This window comes from Leuresthes tenuis, unplaced genomic scaffold, assembly GCF_036924035.1.
Source record: "Leuresthes tenuis unplaced genomic scaffold, fLeuTen1.0.hap1 SCAF_15, whole genome shotgun sequence".
NCBI classification, from domain to species: domain Eukaryota; kingdom Metazoa; phylum Chordata; class Actinopteri; order Atheriniformes; family Atherinopsidae; genus Leuresthes; species Leuresthes tenuis.
This window is the reverse complement of record NW_027325369.1, coordinates 13,950,400-13,964,432: the sequence shown is the minus strand read 5'-3', so window position 1 is coordinate 13,964,432 and position 14,033 is coordinate 13,950,400. Positions and strand designations below refer to the sequence as shown.

The window sequence follows — 14,033 nt, the reverse complement described above, 5'->3', positions numbered from 1 at the left end:
AAGAAAAGGTTCGAATATCCAACCATACATAATCAAAAGCGGGAGCAGAGCTGTTCGACTGCAAGTAGGTGTGAATGTCAGATCATAATTTGCAAAAAGCTGATGAGAAAGGGTGAGAATGCCCGACTATACACCATCAAATGCGGTAGCGGAGTTGTTCGGCTGTGAGTAGGTGTGAATCTCCAACCATAATTGCTGAAAAATGTGTTAGAAAAGGTAAAAATGCCGGTCCATACATAATCAAAATCGGGAGAGGTGGTGTTCAGCTGCAAGGTCTAAATGTCCATCAATAATTGCTAGAAAACATGAAAGAAAATTTTCGAAAATCAAACCACACATGATCATAAGTGGGAGAGGAGGTGTTCAGCTGCAAGAAGGTGTGAATGTCCACCCATAATACCTGAAAAATGGGTAAAAAAAAAGGTGCGAATGCCCAACCATACATTATCAAAAGCAGGAGTGCATGTGTTCGGCTACAAGAAGGTGTGAACGTCCAACCAAAGTTTGTAAAAAGCAGTTAAGAAAAGGTTCGAATATCCAACCATACATAATCAAAAGCGGGAGCAGAGCTGTTCAACTGCAAATAGGTGTGAATGTCAGATCATAATTTGCAAAAAGCTGATGAGAAAGGGTGAGAATGCCCGACTATACACCATCAAATGCGGGAGCGGAGTTGTTCGGCTGTGAGTAGGTGTGAATCTCCGACCATAATTGCTGAAAAATGTGTTAGAAAAGGTAAGAATGCCGGTCCAGACATCATCAAAAGCGAGAGAGGTTGTGTTCGGCTGCAAGTAGGTGTGAATGTCCAGCCATAATTACTCACAAACGGGTAAGAAAAGGTAGTATTGCCAGACCATATATGATCAAATCAGGGAGCGGAGGTGGTTCAGCTGCAAGAAGGTTTGAATGTCCGAATAAAGTTCAAATATATTAACAAAAGCGGGAGGAGAGGTCTTCGGATGAGAGAGGTTGAAAATTTCCAACCATAATGTATAAAATGCGGTGAAAAAAAGGTGTGATAGAACACTAAAAGGTGGAGCGGAAGTGTTCGGCTGCAAGAAGGTGTGAATGTCCGACTATATTTGGTGAAAAGCAGGTGAAGCAAGGTCTGAATGCCCAACCTTACATCATCAAAAGCGAGATCAGAGGTGTTTGGCTGCAAGAAGGCCATAGTTTGCCAAAAGCGGGTAAGGTGCGAATGTCCGACTAAATATCAACAAAATTTGGGGCGGAGGTCTTCGGATGCAAGTGGGTGTGAATGTCCAACTATATTTGGTGAAAAGCAGGTGAAGCAAGGTCTGAATGCCCAACCTTACATCATCAAAAGCGAGATCAGAGGTGTTGGGCTGCAAGAAGGCCATAGTTTGCCAAAAGCGGGTAAGGTGCGAATGACCGACTAAATATCAACAAAAGTGGGGGCGGAGGTCTTCGGATGCAGGTGGGTGTGAATATCCCACCATACAAGTATGGTGGAGAGGAAGCTGTGAATGGCCGACCATTGTAAAAGGCGGGTGTGAGAAGGTGCGAATGTCAAACCATACATAATCAAAACAGGGAGCGGAGGTGTTCTGCTGTAAGAAGGTGTGAATGTCCAACCATAGTTGGTAAAAAGCGGGTAAGAAAAGGTTAAAATACCCGACTGTACACAATCAATAGCGGGAGCGGAGTTGTTCGGCTACTAAAAGGTGTGAAAGTCCGACCATGGTTTGTAAAAAGCGGGTAAGAAAAGGTGCGAATGCCCGACAATGTATGATCAAAAGAGGGAGTGGAGGTTTTCGGCTGCAAGAAGGTCTGAATGTCCAACCATAATTTGTAAAAACCGGGGAAGAAAAGGCTCGAAAGCCCGACTATACACCATCAAAAGTGGGAGCGGAGGTGTTCAGCTGCAAGACGGTCTGAATGTCCATCAATAATTGCTAGAAAACATGAAAGAAAATTTTCGAATATCAAACTGCACATGATCATAAGCGGGAGAGGAGGTGTTCAGCTGCAAGAAGGTGTGAATGTCTACCCATAATTACTGAAAAATGGGTAAGAAAAGGTGCGAATGCCTAACCATACATCATCAAAAGAGGGAGCGGAGGTGTTCCGCTGTAAGACGGTGTGAATGTCCGAACATAGATGGTAAAAAGCGGGTAAGAAAAGGTTAAATTACCTGACTGTACACAATCAAAGAGGGAGCGGAGTTGTTCAGCTAAGAGAAGGTGTGAAAGTCCGACCTTGGTTTGTAAAAAGCGGGTAAGAAAAGGTTCGTATGCCCAAATATACACCATCAAAAGCGGAAGCGGAGGTGTTCGGCTGCAAGATATTGTGAACGTCCGACCAAAGTTTGTAAAAAGCAGTTAAGAAAAGGTTCGAATATCTAACCAAACATAATCAAAAGCGGGAGCAGAGCTGTTCAACTGGAAGTAGGTGTGAATGTCAGATCATAATTTGCAAAAAGCTGATGAGAAAGGGTGAGAATGCCCGACTATACACCATCAAATGCGGTAGGGGATTATTCGGCTGTGAGTAGGTGTGAATGTCCAACCATAATTGCTGAAAAATGTGTTAGAAAAGGTAAAAATGCCGGTCCATACATCATCAAAATCGGGAGAGGTGGTGTTCAGCTGCAAGAAGGTCTAAATGTCCATCAATAATTGCTAGAAAACATGAAAGAAAATTTTCGAAAATCAAACCACACATGATCATAAGTGGGAGAGGAGGTGTTCAGCTGCAAGAAGGTGTGAATGTCCACCCATAATACCTGAAAAATGGGTAAAAAAAAAGGTGCGAATGCCCAACTATACACCATCAAAAGCGGAAGCGGAGGTGTTCAGCTGCAAGACGGTGTGAACGTCCGACCAAAGTTTGTAAAAAGCATTAAGAAAATGTTCGAATATCCAACCAAACATAATCAAAAGCGGGAGCAGAGCTGTTCGACTGCAAGTAGGTGTGAATATCAGATCATAATTTGCAAAAAGCTGATGAGAAATGTTTAGAATGCCCGACTATACACTATCAAATGTGGGAGCGGAGGTGTTCGTCTGTGAGTAGGTGTGAATGTCCGACCATAATTGCTGAAAAATGTGTTAGAAAAGGTAAGAATGCCGGACCATATATCATCAAAAGCGGGAGAGGTTGTGTTCGGCTGCAAGAAGGTGTGAATGTCCAGCCATAATTACTCACAAACGGGTAAGAAAAGGTACTATTGCCAGACCATATATGATCAAAACAGGGAGCGGAGGTGGTTCAGCTGCAAGAAGGTTTGAATGTCCGACTAAAGTTTGTAAAAAACGGGTAAGACAAGGTGTGAATGCCCGACAATGTATGATCAAAAGAGGAGCGGAGGTTTTCGGCTGCAAGAAGGTCTGAATGTCCACCCATAATTACTGAAAAATGGGTAAGAAAAGGTGCGAAAGCCCAACCGCACATGATCATAAGTGGATGAGAAGGTGTTCGACTGCAAGTAGGTGTGAATGTAAGATCATAATTTGTAAAAAGCGGGTAAGAAAAGGTAAGAATGCCCAACCATAAATTATCAAAAGCGGCAGCAGAGTTTCGGCTCGTATTTATCAATGTCTAGATAGATTTCAACAAAAAACAACGTTGTACTTTGCAGTAAAAGAAAGTGCAAATCAAAAGTTTTAGGAATCCGAGAATAAGCTTATTTTCATGAGTTCTGCACGATTTCGGATTTTATGTATAAAATGAATTTCTTCACGCAAACTAAGTTAACACTGCTTTGTCCTTCATATGTACCCATTTCTACATATATTTCAAGCATAAACTTCCTCATATTACCCAGAATGAGAAAGAGCCACACTTGTGATTAAGCCATACCTCCCTTTTGAGGAGTTCTGCATGATTTGGGATTTTATCTATAAAATTAATTCCTTCACTCAAACTATGTTAAAACGGCTTTTACCTTCATATTTATCAATGTCTCGATAGATTTAAACAAAAAAACAACGTTGTACTTTGCAATAAAAGAAAGAGCAAATCAAATGTTTTAGGAATCCGAGAATAAGCTTATTTTCATGAGTTCTGCACGATTTCGGATTTTATGTATAAAATGAATTCATTCACTCAAACCAAGTTAAAACTGCTTTTTCCTTCATATTTATCAATGTCTAGATCGACTTCAACAAAGAACAACATTGTATTTTGCAGTAGAAGAAAGAGCAAAACTGAAGGATCAGGAATCCGAGAATAAGCTTCTTTTCATACGTTCTGCATGATTTGGGATTTTATGTATAAAATGAATTCCTTCACTCAAACTAAGTTAACACTGCTTTGTCCTTCATATGTACCCATTTCTACATATATTTCAAGCATAAACTTCCTCATACTACCCTGAATGAGAAAGAACCACACTTGTGATTAAGCCATACGCCCCTTTTGAGGAGTTCTGCATGATTTGGGATTTTATCTATAAAATCAATTCCTTCACTCAAACTATGTTAAAACGGCTTTTACCTTCATATTTATCAATGTCTCGATAGATTTAAACAAAAAAACAACATTGTACTTTGCAGTAAAAGAAAGAGCCAATCAAAAGTTTTAGGAATCCGAGAATAAGCTTATTTTCATGAGTTCTGCACGATTTCGGATTTTATGTATAAAATGAATTCATTCACTCAAACCAAGTTAAAACTGCTTTTTCCTTCATATTTATCAATGTCTAGATCGACTTCAACAAAGAACAACATTGTATTTTGCAGTAGAAGAAAGAGCAACACTGAAGGATCAGGAATCCGAGAATAAGCTTATTTTCTTATGGGCAAGTGGGAACTGCTTTGTCCTTCATATTTATCAATGTGTAGATGGATTTCAACTTCTTCTACTGCAAAGTCCAATGTTTTTCTTTGTTGAAGTCGATCTAGACATTGATGAATATGGAAGGACAAAGCAGTTTTAACTTGGTTTGAGCAAAGCAATTCATTTTATAGCAAAATCCGAAATCGTGCAGAACTCATGAAAGCAGGCTTATACTCGGATTTCTGAAACTTTAGATTTGCTCTTTCTTTTACTGCAAAGTACAACGTTGTTTTCTTGTTTAAATATTTCTAGACATGGTAAATATGAAGGACAAATCAGTTTTAACATAGTTTGAGTGAAGTAATGCATTTTATAAGCAAAATCCCAAATCATGCAGAACTCACGAAATGCTTTTTCTCGCTTTTCACTGCTTTTTACAAACTTTGGTCGGACGTTCACACCTTCTTGCATCCGAACACCTCCGCTTCCGCTTTTGATGATGTATATTCGGGCATTCGAACCTTTTTTTACCCGCTTTTTACAAACCATTGTCGGACTTTCACACCTTCTTGCAGCCGAACACCACCTCTCCCGCTTTTGATGATGTATGGTCCAGTATTCTTACCTTTTCGAACACATTTTTCAGCAATTATGGTCGGACATTCACACCTACTCACAGCTGGACACCTCCGCTCCCGCTTTTGATCATACAATGTCGGGACATCGCTCCTTGTCTTACCAGCTTTTTACAAACTTTAGTCGAACATTCACACCTTCTTGCAGCTGAACACCTCCGCTCCCGCTTTTGATGATGTATAGTCGGGCTTTCGAGCCTTTTCTTACCCGGTTTTTACAAATTATGGTTGGACATTCAGACCTTGCAGCCGAACACCTCCGCTCTCTCTTTTGATCATACATTGTTGGGCATTCGCACCTTGTCTTACCCGCTTTTTACAAACTATAGTCAGACATTCACACCTTGCAGCTGAACCTCCGCTCCCTGTTTTGATCATGTATGGTCTGGCAATACTACCTTTTCTTCCCCCGTTTGTGAGTAATTATGGCTGGACATTCACACCTACTTGCAGTCGAACAGCTCTGCTCCCGCTTTTGATTATGTATGGTTGGATATTCGAACCTTTTCTTAACTGCTTTTTACAAACTTTGGTTGGACGTTAACACCTTCTTGTAGCCGAACACATGCACTCCTGCTTTTGATGATGTATGGTTGGGCATTCGCACCTTTTTTTTACACATTTTTCAGGTATTATGGATGGACATTCACACCTTCTTGCAGCTGAACACCTCCTCTCCCACTTATGATCATGTGTGGTTTGATTTTCGAAAATTTTCTTTCATGTTTTCTAGCAATTATTGATGGACATTTAGACCTTCTTGCAGCTGAACACCACCTCTCCCGATTTTGATGATGTATGGACCGGCATTTTTACGTTTTCTAACACATTTTTCAGCAATTATGGTTGGAGATTCACACCTACTCACAGCCGAACAACTCCGCTACCGCATTTGATGGTGTATAGTCGGGCATTCTCACCCTTTCTCATCAGCTTTTTGCAAATTATGATCTGACATTCACACCTACTTCCAGTCGAACAGCTCTGCTCCCGCTTTTGATTATGTTTGGTTAGATATTCGAACCTTTTCTTAACTGCTTTTTACAAACTTTGGTCGGACGTTCACAATATCTTGCAGCCGAACACCTCCGCTTCCGCTTTTGATGGTGTATATTCGGGCATACGAACCTTTTCTTACCCTCTTTTTACAAACCAAGGTCGGACTTTCACACCTTCTCTTAGCTGAACAACTCCGCTCCCTCTTTTGATTGTGTACAGTCGGGTAATTTAACCTTTTCTTACCCGCTTTTTACCATCTATGGTCGGACATTCACACCGTCTTACAGCGGAACACCTCCGCTCCCTCTTTTGATGATGTATGGTTAGGCATTCGCACCTTTTCTTACCCATTTTTCAGTAATTATGGGTAGACATTCACACCTTCTTGCAGCTGAACACCTCCTCTCCCGCTTATGATCATGTGCAGTTTGATATTCGAAAATTTTCTTTCATGTTTTCTAGCAATTATTGATGGACATTCAGACCGTCTTGCAGCTGAACACCTCCGCTCCCACTTTTGATGGTGTATAGTCGGGCTTTCGAGCCTTTTCTTCCCTGGTTTTTACAAATTATGGTTGGACATTCAGACCTTCTTGCAGCCGAAAACCTCCACTCCCTCTTTTGATCATACATTGTCGGGCATTCGCACCTTTTCTTACCCGCTTTTTACAAACCATGGTCGGACTTTCACACCTTTTAGTAGCCAAAAAACTCCGCTCCCGCTATTGATTGTGTACAGTCGGGTATTTTAACCTTTTCTTACCCGCTTTTTACCAACTATGGTTGGACATTCACACCTTCTTACAGCAGAAAACCTCCGCTCCCTGTTTTGATTAAGTATGGTTTGACATTCGCACCTTCTCTCACCCGCCTTTTACTATGGTCGGCCATTCACAGCTTCCTCTCCACCATACTTGTATGGTGGGATATTCACACCCACTTGCATCCGAAGACCTCCGCCCCCACTTTTGTTGATATTTAGTCGGTCATTCGCACCTTACCCGCTTTTGGCAAACTATGGCCTTCTTGCAGCCAAACACCTCTGATCTCGCTTTTGATGATGTAAGGTTGGGCATTCAGACCTTGCTTCACCTGCTTTTCACCAAATATAGTCGGACATTCACACCTTCTTGCAGCCGAACACTTCCGCTTTTAGTTTTCTATGAGGTATTCACATATTTTTTTTCACCGTATTTTATAGATTATGGTTGGAAATTCTCACCCACTCTCATCCGAAGACCTCTCCTCCCGCTTTTGTTAATATAAAGTCGGGTATTCTAACCTTTTCTTACCCGCTTTTTACAAATTATGGTCGAACATTCACACCTACTTGCAGCTGAATACTTCCGCTCCACCTTTTAGTGATGTATGGTTGGCATTTGCACCTTTTGTTACCCTCTTTTTATACTGATTGCTGAAGATTAAGTTGTTCTTTCTCAAACTACAAATTTTTTTTAATTGTTGAAACTTGATTTGAAGTGGATAAATAAGGAGGACAAACAGTTTTAAGTCAGGCTGATAGAAGGAATTAATTTTATAGCAAAATCTGTATTTCGTCATATGTCGAGAGATGCTTATTGCTGAAGAAGTTCTTTCTCATTCTACAAAGTACAACGTTGTTTATCGTTGAAACTTGATTAGACATGAATAAATATGAAGGACAAAGCAGTCTTAACTTGGTTTGAGTTAATGAATTCGTTTTATAGGAGAATCCGAATTCGTGCATAACTCATAAAATAGAGCTTATTTTCGGATTCCTGAAGAATGAGTCTGGTTCTTTCTCATAATACAAAGTTTGTTGTTTATTGTTGAAACTTCATCAGAAGTGAAGAAATAAATGAATGCCTATCAACAAATGTGGGATCTAAACTCTAGTGCTTCCTCTAAAATAATTTCCTTTCTCAATTTAGAAATGTGTGTGTGTAAGTCACAACACCCGTGACACCAAAACGGCTTTCTTTTCTCTACACTCTGCACTATGAGCACACACACCAAATCAGAAAGGCTTTTTTCCTCTCTTTTCTACATTATGGACTGTGGGGACACAAAACCGCTCTCTCTCTTTTTTTTTTTTTATCGTGTGCCAGGGCGTTGTCTCACGTATTAGATTATGCTTAAGATACGAATGGGTTTATCAGTCACATCAGAATCCATACATACTGATCCTCCCGTAATAAAATGATCGGATCTTATCAAACACACTTTGTTTCTTGTGACAATCAAGTCAGCGAAACAGCGTATACACGTCAAGACACTGAATCAAGTTTGCCACAAGAACTCATAAGTTTGGCAGTATTGCTCTGCCGTCAGCAATCATACACCCATTTTATTTTCGTGAGACATGTGCAAGCACCTGTTCATCTACTGTTCTATCACTATGAATTAGTTTATCTATTATCAATAAGGATACTTCTACAACTACTATCAAAGTATGTCCGGACTTCTTATGTTGTCAGTTGCTATATATAAATAAATGGGTAGCTACTGACAAGCATTAAGCATGTCACACAGCCCAAACATATAACATTTCAGGACACACCACACAGTTAACAACCACAGTGAAGCGTGTCAAAGCCCAAACATGTAACATTCAACAGGACACTTACACAACACATTCAAATCAAACAGTCAGACAACATACAAGAACATATACCCCAGCCGGCATTGCTCCCTGCCTATTTTCGTACAGCACACTATGTGTGCGCACACCTTTATTCACAAACTCTTCAACTTATACTCTTTTACCGAAGCTGCTACAGCTCGATTGGCCAAATACCCTTAGATCCTATTTCGGTGAATTTGACATCTGCCTTGTATGTAACAGATTAGCGGTTTAGCAGTTTTAATTTAGTTTGAGTGAAGGAATTCATTTTATAGCAAAATCCGAAATCGTGAAGAACTAAGCTTATTCTCGGATTCCTGAATTTTTAGATTTGCTCTTTCTTTTACTGCAAAGTACAACATTGGTTTTTTTTTTAAATCTTTCTAGACATGGTAAATATTAAGGACAAAGCAGTTTTCACATAGTTTGAGTGAAGGAATTCATTTTATAGATAAAATCCCAAGAGTCTGCTGAGAAAAGAGAGTGAATGCGAAGTAGCGTCTCAACCAAGCAAAGCTCACCATGGGGAAGGTGGCTATACCAACTAACCTGATGCCCTGCTCCCGCAGTGACGGATAATCGTACTCTGGTTTCTCTTCATAACGTACAAGTCTTTCGCCTTTTACTAAAGATTTCTGTGGAGAGCAGCACTAATGAGTTGTTTCTATTTTTGGCAGGCTTTACCTTTGCGGGTGAAGCCCTTTCTGTCTGTGCAAAAGAAATCTTCTTACTATGCAGAGTGACTTCTCTGAGTAGAGTCGCCTTACTTGTTGCGACTGTGCCGATGTCCGAAGCTGGAGTGCAAAGTTGTTGCTTGAATGGTGCTTGCTGGAGCGTGTGGGAGTGCAAAGTTATACCATTTAAAAGGGCTGAAGAGTGCTCAGTGCAGCGGGTGGGCGACACTCTGGCCACCTTGAAAACCGAGGTTACATCCACTACCAGGGGCAGCCCAAGTTCTGCCGCAAGTGTGGTGAGCATGGGCACCTGGTTGAGGCTTGTACCAAGGTGTTATGTGGGAAGAGCAGAGAAATTGGGCAAACTTTTGGAGAGTGTCCAAATGGCAGGAAATGTAATCTCTGTGGAGAATTAAATCACCTCTTCAGAGATTGCCCTAAATCTTTTGCCAACAAATTAAAGACGGTAAAGCCACAGTCAAGCCAACAAAGAGAAGGACCAAAGGTGGCAGTTGGTGAACAAAGTGAAGAGGTTGACCCAATAAATTCAAACTTCCCGCCAAAAGCTTGGATTGGAAGTGAGGAGCAAAAAGGGGAGGGGCCTGTAGAGGCCTCACCACTCAGTGTTGAAGTCTGTGAGAATTCACAGGCAGAGGGTGGAGCTACGCTAAATGAGGAGGAAGAGCAGACAGGTGAGTCTAGTGAAGATACTCACCTCCCCGAAGGTCAACAGCCGAAGAGGACGGCATCTGAGCCTCTGATTCCCCAGTGGTATCAGAGAAGAGGGGAAGGGTTAGGTCCCTTTCAGACAGTTCTTCAGTGGAAGAACCTAGAGTCTTCCCCTCCGACTCACAAAATGAGGTCTCCTTTTTAACTTCAGCTCTGCAATCGACCCCCAGGGACTCAAAGTTAAATGCAACATTGCGTCAGAGGCCAACACGGAGAGTCCGAAAAGGAAATATAGATCACCCTACTCACTTTTCACCTAAAGAAATGAAGGAAGGTTTCCCAAGAAATAACCTGTGTGTAATTTGTTTTGATAACTTAGAAAAACGAAAATGACATACCTACTTTCCTTTATCCTTTTAATGGTTCTCACCTTCTCAACACTAAATGTGAGAAGTGTGAAATCAAAGACAAGAGCCCAGAGTATTTTATCCTTCTTAGACTCCATAAAATCAGATGTGTTTTTAATACAAGAATGTGGACTACCTTTTTTAAAAAACCATAGACAATGGGAGGAAATGTGGCCCCATTTATCGATATGGAGTGGCTCAAATCAAAATAAAAAGGATGGTGTGGCCATTCTAATTAAAAATCCGCATGTTCTGGTGAAAGGTAGCACAGTGGTGAGAGACAGACGGGCACTTTTAGCACACTTGAATTTTATGGGGCAAGACTTTAACCTCTTAAATATTTATGGTTTCAATGGAAAAAATGAAAGGTATGACCTTTTAGAAGATATACAGCTTTACATGCTAGGGCAAGTACCTTTAGTTGTAGGAGGGGATTTTAACTGTATCTTGAGCAGGAAAGATAGAAAAAGAGCAGGGGTAGATTTTAAAGTGGATAAGACTTCGATTTTACTTCAGGGCATATGCAGGGATTTTAAGCTTACTGACTGTTTTAAAACCATGCATCCCAGAGAGGAGGGCTTCACCTGGTTTAGTCATGATGGCACCAGAGCCTCTCGCATTGATTATCTCTTTACTAGAGATTGCCCACCCACTGATGTTAGATTAACCCCTGTTTTCTTTTCAGACCACCTTATGCTCTCCTGCACCCTTTCACCCCCTTCTGGTGTGACGGTAGGAAGTGGTCTGTGGAAACTCAACTGTTCCCTGTTGGAGGATGAAATCATAGTCAGTCAGTACAGGGAATGTTATAAAGAGTGGCAGACCCTTCAAGACCTCTACGAAACACATGCACAATGGTGGGAAATGGTGAAGGAAACGACCCAGACTTTTTTTAAACAGCAAGGTAAACGTAAAAAAAGGAAAGATAATAGATGTATGATGGGACTACATAAACGCTTACAGCGCTACTTTAAACTAAATCAGTGTGGCATAGACTTTAAAGAAGAAATCAAAGATGTCAAAAAGGAAATGTCAGTTTTAGCAGAAATAAAGAGTAAAGGAATTTTTGTAAGAAGCAGGGAGCAGGAAATTGAGGAAGGTGAAAAAGAAAGAAAGTTATAAATAAAAAGGAGTGTATTCAAAATCTAAAAAGAGAAGATGGGTTTTTAACAAAATCCACACAAGAGATGATTGAAACTGTACATACCTTTTATAGTAACATGTACAAAGAGAAACCAGTGCACTTGGAAACATCGGCAGAAATCTTAAAATTCGTTGACAAAACCGTAAAAGAGAATGCACACTTGACACAGAATTTTACTGCTTTAGAGTTAAAAAAATGCCTAACAGGTTTTAAGAGAAGTCGAGCTCCGGGTTTAGACGGGCTTCCTGCAGAATTCTATCTGACCTATTGGGACCTTTTATCATCAGACATTTTAGATGTTTTTAAAGATTTTGAAAAACTCGACCGACTGCCTGACAGTTTTAGAGTGGGAATAGTGACTCTACTTTATAAAAAAAATTATAAGACTGACCTAAAGAATTGGAGGCCCATCACACTTTTAAACTTTGACTGTAAACTTTTTAGCAAGGTTTTAGCTACACGGATGTCTTCTGTTTTAGAGGAGGTAATTCACCCAGACCAAGCTTGTGCCATCTCAGGGAGGCAACTCACCGACAGCCTCGTACTGATTCGAGACATCATTGATTACGCTAGAGACAGAAACACCCGGCTTGTCATCTTAAATTTAGACTTTGAAAAAGCATTTGATCGGGTCTCGCATCAATATCTCTTTCAGGTGTTGCAGCCATCGAAAAGGGCCCGATTGTTCCTACTTGGTGAGCTTTGCTTGGTTGAGATGCTTGCCCCCCCCCCCCCCCCCCCCCTCCCCCCCCCCTCCCCTGCTCCTCGGCTGACCAAGTAGAAACAATCTATTCGATGGCTGCCTTGTCTTTTACTCTGTGCAAAAGACAAGGCAGCCACAAACACCAGGGGAACACCGTATTGAGGCTTTGTTCTGACCACTCATTCGGTGTCGCGTTTCTTTCAAGCAATTCTCCCGGTTAGCCCGCACTCGGCTCGCTCCCAGAGCCGTGTTAAAGTCCACTTCGCATTCACTCTCTTTTCTCAGCAGATTAAAAGAAAGTTTCATCTTGGGCTCCCTGAAACTTCCATCCTGCACCGCTCTTTGCTTTTTCACAAGAGCAGAGGAGAGCGCACCGTTCCCAGCGGCACTGCAGTACCGGGTCGAGGCTTGGAGTGAACGGAGCAAGCTTCTTTTTCAACTCCTATTCTTAAAAATCCATTTAATATGTTGTCCTCGTATAGAGGACATATTAAACTGATAAGAACAGATACTACACTTGATCTTAGCCAAAAGGCCGAGAAGCGATAACTGTCCACTGTTTCAGGTCCGAGGGCCCTTGCTGGCACAATGCGCACTTGTAGCAGTGTTCTTTTTATGGCCATAGGTGGCCAGAGTGTCACGTTGCACCTCCGCCCACCCGCTGCACTGAGCACTCTTCAGCCCTTTTAAATGGTATAACTTTGCACTCCCGCATGCTCCAGCAAGCACCATTCAAGCAACAACTTTGCACTCCAGCTTCGAACATCGGCACAGTCGCAACAAGTAAGGCAACTCTACTCAGAGAAGTCACTCTGCAAAGTAGCAAGATTTCTTTTGCACAGACAGAAAGGGCTTCACCCGCAAAGGTAAAGCCTACCAATAATAGAAACAACTCATTAGTGCTGCTCTCCACGGAAGTCTTTAGTAAAAGGCGAAAGACTTGTATGTTATGAAGAGAAACCAGAGTACGATTATCCGTCACTGCGGGAGCAGGGCATCAAGCTAGTTGGTATAGCCACCTTCCCCATGGTGAGCTTTGCTTGGTTGAGACGCTTGCCCCCCCCCTTGCTCCTCGGCTGACCAAGTAGGAACAGTCGGGCCCTATTCGATGGCTGCCTTGTCTTTTACTCTATGCAAAAGACAAGGCAGCAACAAAAACACCACGAGAATCCCGTATTGAGGCTTTGTTCTGACCGCTCATTCGGTGTCGCGTTTCTTTCAAGCAATTCTCCCGGATAGCCCACACTCGGCTCGCTCCCATAGCCGTGTTAAAGTCTACTTCGCATTAACTCTCTTTTCTCTGCAGACTCTTGGGATTTTATCTATAAAATGAATTCCTTCACTCAAACTATGTTAAAACTGCTTTGTCGTTCATATTTACCATATCTAGAAAGATTTAAACAAAAAAAACAACGTTGTACTTTGCAGTAAAAGAAAGAGCAAATCTAAAGTTTTAGGAA

General features: G+C 41.4%; 3 non-coding genes across 3 annotated transcripts; 1 reads left to right on the top strand and 2 right to left on the bottom strand.

The window, feature by feature from the left end:
* Window positions 1-9,557: 9,557 nt before the first annotated feature.
* LOC140270960 (U5 spliceosomal RNA) lies at window positions 9,558-9,671 on the top strand. Its single transcript, XR_011907777.1, has one exon. It is a non-coding gene; the product is annotated as a U5 spliceosomal RNA (small nuclear RNA).
* A 3,265-nt stretch (window positions 9,672-12,936) lies between these two features.
* LOC140270956 (U2 spliceosomal RNA) lies at window positions 12,937-13,120 on the bottom strand. Its single transcript, XR_011907773.1, has one exon. It is a non-coding gene; the product is annotated as a U2 spliceosomal RNA (small nuclear RNA).
* A 306-nt stretch (window positions 13,121-13,426) lies between these two features.
* Window positions 13,427-13,542, bottom strand: LOC140270959 (U5 spliceosomal RNA). Its single transcript, XR_011907776.1, has one exon. It is a non-coding gene; the product is annotated as a U5 spliceosomal RNA (small nuclear RNA).
* Window positions 13,543-14,033: the final 491 nt, after the last annotated feature.